Here is a 6283-nt window from a genome sequence, read left to right on the forward strand (position 1 = left end):
ACTTTAAAAAAATAGAAAGGTGGGGCACCTGGGTGGCTCAGTCAGTTTCGCATCTGACTCTTGATCTCGGCTCAGGTCATGATCTCACGGTTCGTGGGATCGAGCCCCACATTGGGCTCTGTGCTGACAGTGCAGAGCCTGCTTGGGATTCTTTATCTCCCTCTCTCTCTGACCCTCCCCCACTTATGATCTCATTCTCCTTCTCTCTTTCTCTCTCTCTCTCAAAAATAAATATTAAAAAAAAAAAAAAACAGAAAGAATGTAAACAAAGAAGCCACAGAAAAGAAATTCAGTCAGCAATCATGTAGTGTAAATGCTACAGCAGATGCAGCAGTCGATCCTGTTGGGGGAAGGGGGAGCTATTTGTCACTCCTATGGCTTCCTTCTGGCTCCTCTCCACCCCCTCCCTCCTTCCCAGGAGTGAGTCCAGTGGTTGGGAATTTAAAAGGCTAGCCCAACCCTTTCCCCTCTCCTCCGCCTTGGGTACGAGGCTGCCCACAGAGGGCTTGTGTTCCCCGATGGCTCTCAGGCAAGGGCTAGAGATCCAGCAGGCCCCATGCTGGGTGCTAGGGACCTGTTTCAAAATCACAATCCCTGTCCTAAGAGAACTAACAATTTAGAAGAGGAGACAGAGAGGAGGCATCTAGCCCAGTCTAGGAAAGGTCAAAGAAGTCTTCCCGGACAAGGTGACCTCAACTATAAATAGGGATTCTTTCAAAGAGGTAAATGAAGACAGAGGAACCAGCATGATGCTTGGGGCAATGGCAAGTAACCATAAAGGGCAGGGCAGGGGGACAGCAAGAAAAATGCCAGGGCCAAGTAGTGAATAACCTCTTGTGCCAGACTAAGGAGCTTGGGCTTTGGGGCAGGGGGGTGGGTTGCGGATGGGCAGAGGGCAAGGGCAAAGAGCCCGTGAAGGACGGTAACAGAAAGTGACATGGCCGTGTTTTTACTTTGAGTAATCACTGCAGGGCAGCAAATTCATGGGACAGCCTGAGCCGCAGATGATCTGAATTTCTCAGCAACACATCTCCCCAATCGGCCACCACTATGCTTTCCTCCATCTCGGCCGGGTGAAAGATACCCTTCTTCCCAGTGAAAACTCTCTCTCTCTCTCTCTCTCTCTCTGCCCACTGCTGCCTGGCTTGAACCTCCCCAAACTGCAGCCCAGGAATTTCGCGTGGCCGGATTTTGATCTAATAGCAGCTTTGCTCTGTCAACAGTTTCGGCCAAAACTCCTCCACCTCTGCTGGCAATTTAGAGATAGCATTTGTGACATGGTCTGTGGATAAAGGATGTTGCTGCTCTGGGAAAATTTGTCTCCTGCCAGAAGGAGAAAAAAGAGCACTGAAATACTGCCAAAAGACGCCATCCACCAGGGAAGGTCAAACATCCCTCAACAGTTCTTTTTTTTAAGTCTTGTCTTTTTCCGTCTTTTTCCATCAGCATCAGCTTTTTCCCCCGAGTCCTTTGGGGGAAGGTTAAATGATACTTCTTGGAAATATTACGTACTTTCCCAAAACTACACAGTCTTGTCGCCTGGAGGAAAAGGGTACAATGAAGACAGAGGGATGCCCTCAGAGCAGAGCATGTAACAGAGAAGAGTCCTGGGACCTCTCCAAGGACTCCCTTCATTTTCCTTGAATTCCCATGGCTGAGCATAGCAAAACCTGCCTGGTACATAGTTGATATTTAATAACTGTTCTAGTGGGGTGCCTGGTTGGCTCAGTCAGTTAAGCATCCGACTTTGGCTCCGGTCATGATCTCGCCGGTCAGTGAGTTCAAGCCCCACGTCCGGCTCTATGCTGATAGCTCAGAGCCTGGAGCCTGCTTCGGATTCTGTGTCTCCCTCTCTCTCTGACCTTCCCCCACTCACGCTCTGTCTCTATCTCTCAAAAATGAATAAACGTTAAAAAATTTAGAAAATAAATAAAAGAAGAAATGTTCTAGGGATGAATGAAACTCTCGTGTGGAACATTAAGTCTGCAGTATAAACAGATATCCTGGCAGAAAACCACATTCCATACCCCCGACTTCACTTTCTTGGGGTAGCACTAAAGAGACAGAAGATGTTGGGGCGCCTGGGTGGCTCAGTCAGTTGAGCATCCGACTTCAGCTCAGGCCATGGTCTCATGGTTCATGGGATCGAGCCCCACGTCTGTGGGGCTTTGGATCCTCTGTCCCGCTCTCTGCCCCTCCCCTGCTCACACCCTCTCAAAAATAAACATTTAAAAAAGAGAGAGAGAGACAGAAGATGTTAAGGGAGAACATCCAGAGGATGCCCTGAGACCTGAGACTCCGTACCACTGTAGGAAGACTTTTCCTTCTCAGGAAGACAGACGGGACGAGTGGAATCAGGGCCACACGCTGAGAAAGGCAGCTGCTGTCCCTGCCGCCTGAGGCTGTATCTCTGCCCTGAGAATGGAAAACACAGAACTCCTACGATTTCTGCTAGAAGCGTCTCAAAAAAATCCACTTGCTTGCCCTTGCCATACAGAGGTCTGCTGAAGAATCAAGATTTGTGCTGTGCTTGGTTCAGACCTGTCAGAAGAAACTTAGCGTTTTGTTTTGTTTTTTACAGGAGACGTGAACCATTTTCTGTTGAACATGAAACTGCACAGCCTACAATGGAGGGTTAATTAACATGATCCTGAAGATTTTGTGTCTGCAGGTGGGTGGGTTAAGCATGAGGGTTGGTGAGGTTATTTGCAGCGTAGGGGAACAAAACCAAAGGCTGATAACAAATGCCCTCTTTAACTCAAAAACATCAATACGATGGCTCGTAGTGAATACATCTTACAAGCTGTGTAATCATCACAAGCCTTATAGTAAAAGGTTACATTCTTAGGAGAGTAAAGAAAACCCTTGTGGTTAAAACGTTAAATCTCTCAGAGAACCTCTTATCCCTTCTCTGTAAACATTACAGAGAAGTGCTGTCATGATAATGACACACAGCGGATGGCTAGATTTGAAATTTATTTTGTTAATGTTTATTTATTTATTTTTGAAATGGGTTGGGAGGGAGAGGTAGAGAGAGGGAGAGAGAATCCCAAGCAGAGCCCAATGTGGGGGCTTGATCTCATGAACTGACAGATCATGACCCGAGCCAAAATCAATAGTCAGAGGCTTAACTGACTGAGCCACCCAGGCACTCCTAGATTTAATCTTTATTTTTGTAAGTTTATTTATTCATTTTGAAAGAGAGAGAGTACAAGCTGGGAGTGGCAGAGAGAGACAGGAGAGAGAGAATCCCAAGCAGGCTTGGTGCAGGGCTTAAACTATTGAACCATAAGATCATGACCTGAGCCGAAATCAAGAGTCAGATGCTTAACCAACTGAGAATTGAACTTTTTTTTTTTTTTTAAATTTTTTTTTTTCTTTTTTCAACGTTTTTATTTATTTTTGGGACAGAGAGAGACAGAGCATGAACGGGGGAGGGGCAGAGAGAGAGGGAGACACAGAATCGGAAACAGGCTCCAGGCTCTGAGCCATCAGCCCAGAGCCCGACGCGGGGCTCGAACCCACGGACCGCGAGATCGTGACCTGGCTGAAGTCGGACGCCCAACCGACTGCGCCACCCAGGCGCCCCAAACTTTTTTTTTTTTTAATGTTTATTTATTTTTGAGAGACAGCAAGCAAGCAGGGGAGGGGCAGAGAGAGAGGGAGACACAGAATCCAAAGCAGGCTCTGCACTGTCAGTGGAGAGTCTGATGCAGGGCTTGAACTCTCAGACTGTGAGATCATGACCTGAGCTGAAGTCTGATGCTTACCTGACTGACCCACCCAGGTGCTCCTAGATTTGAACTTTAAATGAGACCTTTGCCCCACCTAAGTTTCCGTGGATGAGCCTGAGATTACTGGAGTGTGAAATTTCTCCAACCTTCTCTTCCTTAGCTTTCTCCAAAGGACAACTTCAATGGAGCATTTAAAATTATAATTTATGGGTGCCTGGGTAGCTTAGTCAATTAAACATCTGACTTTGGCTCAAGTCATGATCTCATGGTTAGTGGGTTCAAGCCCCACAACAGGCTCTGTGCTGACAGCTCAGAGCCTGGAGCCTGCTTCAGATTCTGTGTCTCCTTCTCTCTCTCTGCCCCTCCCCCACTCGTACTCTATCTCTTTCTCAAAAATAAACAAACATTGAAAAAATTAAAAAATAAAAAAAAATTGTACTTTAAAATTATCTGAGATCCGTCAAAAAAATTTAAGACACTATCTGATTTCTATGTGCACCTATAAATAAATTGGCAAGAAACTCATCTATTTATCAATGTATGTGTCTCCCGAATAAATATGATGGGATATCGCCAGCATCCTGCAATTTCTCCCAATAAAAGAGATCAGAACACACACACGCACACACACACACACACACACACACACACACACACACTGCTGAAACAGGTGACTACCTGTTCCTAGCCACGGGCCCACCCCATGGCCAAGCAAGCCTGGTGGCCAGAACTCTTCAGATGATTGAAGACTCCCTCTAGCATCTACACATCCTTTGACTTCATATTTAAGGTGGAATAAAGGGATGTGAAATCTTTTGTTTGCTTTCTCTTGGTATCCTGCCTTTCCCACCCTACCATCATCAGGAGAATCAAAGTGAAGATGCTCCCGGGGCGCCTGGCTAGCTCAGGTGGTAGAGCATGAGACTCTCGATCTCAGGGTTGTGAGTTCAAGCCCCATGTTGGGTATAGAGAGTACCTAAAAATAAAATTTGGGGGCACCTGAGTGGCTCAGTCGATTAAGCGTCGGACTTCAGTTCAGGTCATGATCTCATGGTTTGTGAGTTTGAGCCCCGCATCGGGCTCTCTGCTGTCAGCGCAGAGCCCCCTTTAGATCCTCTGTTCCCCTCTCTCAGTCTCTCTCTCTCTGTCTCAAAAATGAATAAGCATTTTATTTAAAAAAATTTTTTTCATGTTTATTTATACTTGCAAGAGAGAGACAGAGTGTGAGCAGGGGAGGGGCAGAGAGATGGAGAAAGAATCTGAAGCAGGCTCCAAGCTCCGAGCTGTGAGCTGTCAGCACAGAACTATGAGCCGTGAGATCATGACCTGAGCTGAAGTCAGACGCTCAACCGACTGAGCCACCCAGGCACCCCGAATAAAATTTTTTTAACAGATTATAAATAAATAGATAGATAAGTAAATAAATAAATAAAATAAAATCTCATAAAAAAAAAAAACAAAACAAAACCAGCAGCTCTTTAATGTTGGCTGGCCCTAAACAATGGTAAGTCCTATCCTCTATTTCAGAAATAGGCTGACTCAGATGAGCTACTATGGCAGAGCAAAGTTCAACTCTAGGTTTATGATACAACAAAGTTCATTATTAAAATAGAATTGTTGTTTGAAACCACTAAGTTCAAAGACAGTTGAGTAAACTTTGTGAACTTTAATGCACTATTCAAAATAAGTTCATTTTCTTAAAACTTTGAGACCATGAATGAGTTAGACCAAACTTTTCAAAAAAGTTTTCATTATGTCAAGAAGATTATGTAAAACATTTACTGAAATATTACACCCAGAAAATTGCACAAACCAAAGTGTACATCTTGATGAATTTTCTTTTTTTTAATTTTTTTAATGTTTTATTTATTTTTGAGAGAGAGAGAGAGACAGAGTATGAGTGGAAGAGGGGCAGAGAGAGAGGGAAACACAGAATCTGAAGCAGGCTCCAGGCTCTGACCTATCAGCACAGAGCCTGACGCGGGGCTCAAACTCACAAACTGCAAGATCATGACCTGAGCCGAAGTCGGATGCTTAACCTACTGAGCCACCCAGCTGCCCCTTGATGAATTTTCATCAAATGAACATACCTAGAGCAAGAAGAAGAATGTCACTAGCCCCCAAAATCCTTCTTGAATCTGCTTCTAGTAACAACCTCCCAAGGACAACTGCTATCCTGACCTCTAACACCGTAGATTAGTTTCATCTGCCCTTGAACTTTGTGCAGATGGAATTACAAAATATTTACTCCTTTTTATGTTCGCTTTCCTTACTGATCAGTATATTTATAAAATACATCCCTGCCGTTTGCATTTAGCTGTACATAGTTTTATGGCTGTTTAGTAGTCCATTGGGTGAATATACAACTTATCCAGCCCACTTACTATAGACGGCCATTTGAGTTGTTTCCATCGTCATGGAATGGCGCCACTACAAACATTCTTGGGGAAATACATATGCATTCCTGTGGGTCTATACCCAGGAGTGAAAGTACTGGGTCTCCATTCAATGTATGTATTAGTTTCAACATGTTTAAATTCACCAATTCA

The 6283-nt window shown here is 44.7% G+C and overlaps 1 non-coding gene across 1 annotated transcript; it reads left to right on the forward strand.

Moving 5' to 3' along the window:
• The first annotated feature begins 4627 nt into the window (after nucleotides 1–4627).
• TRNAE-CUC lies at nucleotides 4628–4700 on the forward strand. Its single transcript has one exon. It is a non-coding gene; the product is annotated as a tRNA-Glu (tRNA).
• Nucleotides 4701–6283: the final 1583 nt, after the last annotated feature.

This window comes from Lynx canadensis, chromosome C1 (assembly GCF_007474595.2).
Source record: "Lynx canadensis isolate LIC74 chromosome C1, mLynCan4.pri.v2, whole genome shotgun sequence".
Lineage (NCBI taxonomy): Eukaryota > Metazoa > Chordata > Mammalia > Carnivora > Felidae > Lynx > Lynx canadensis.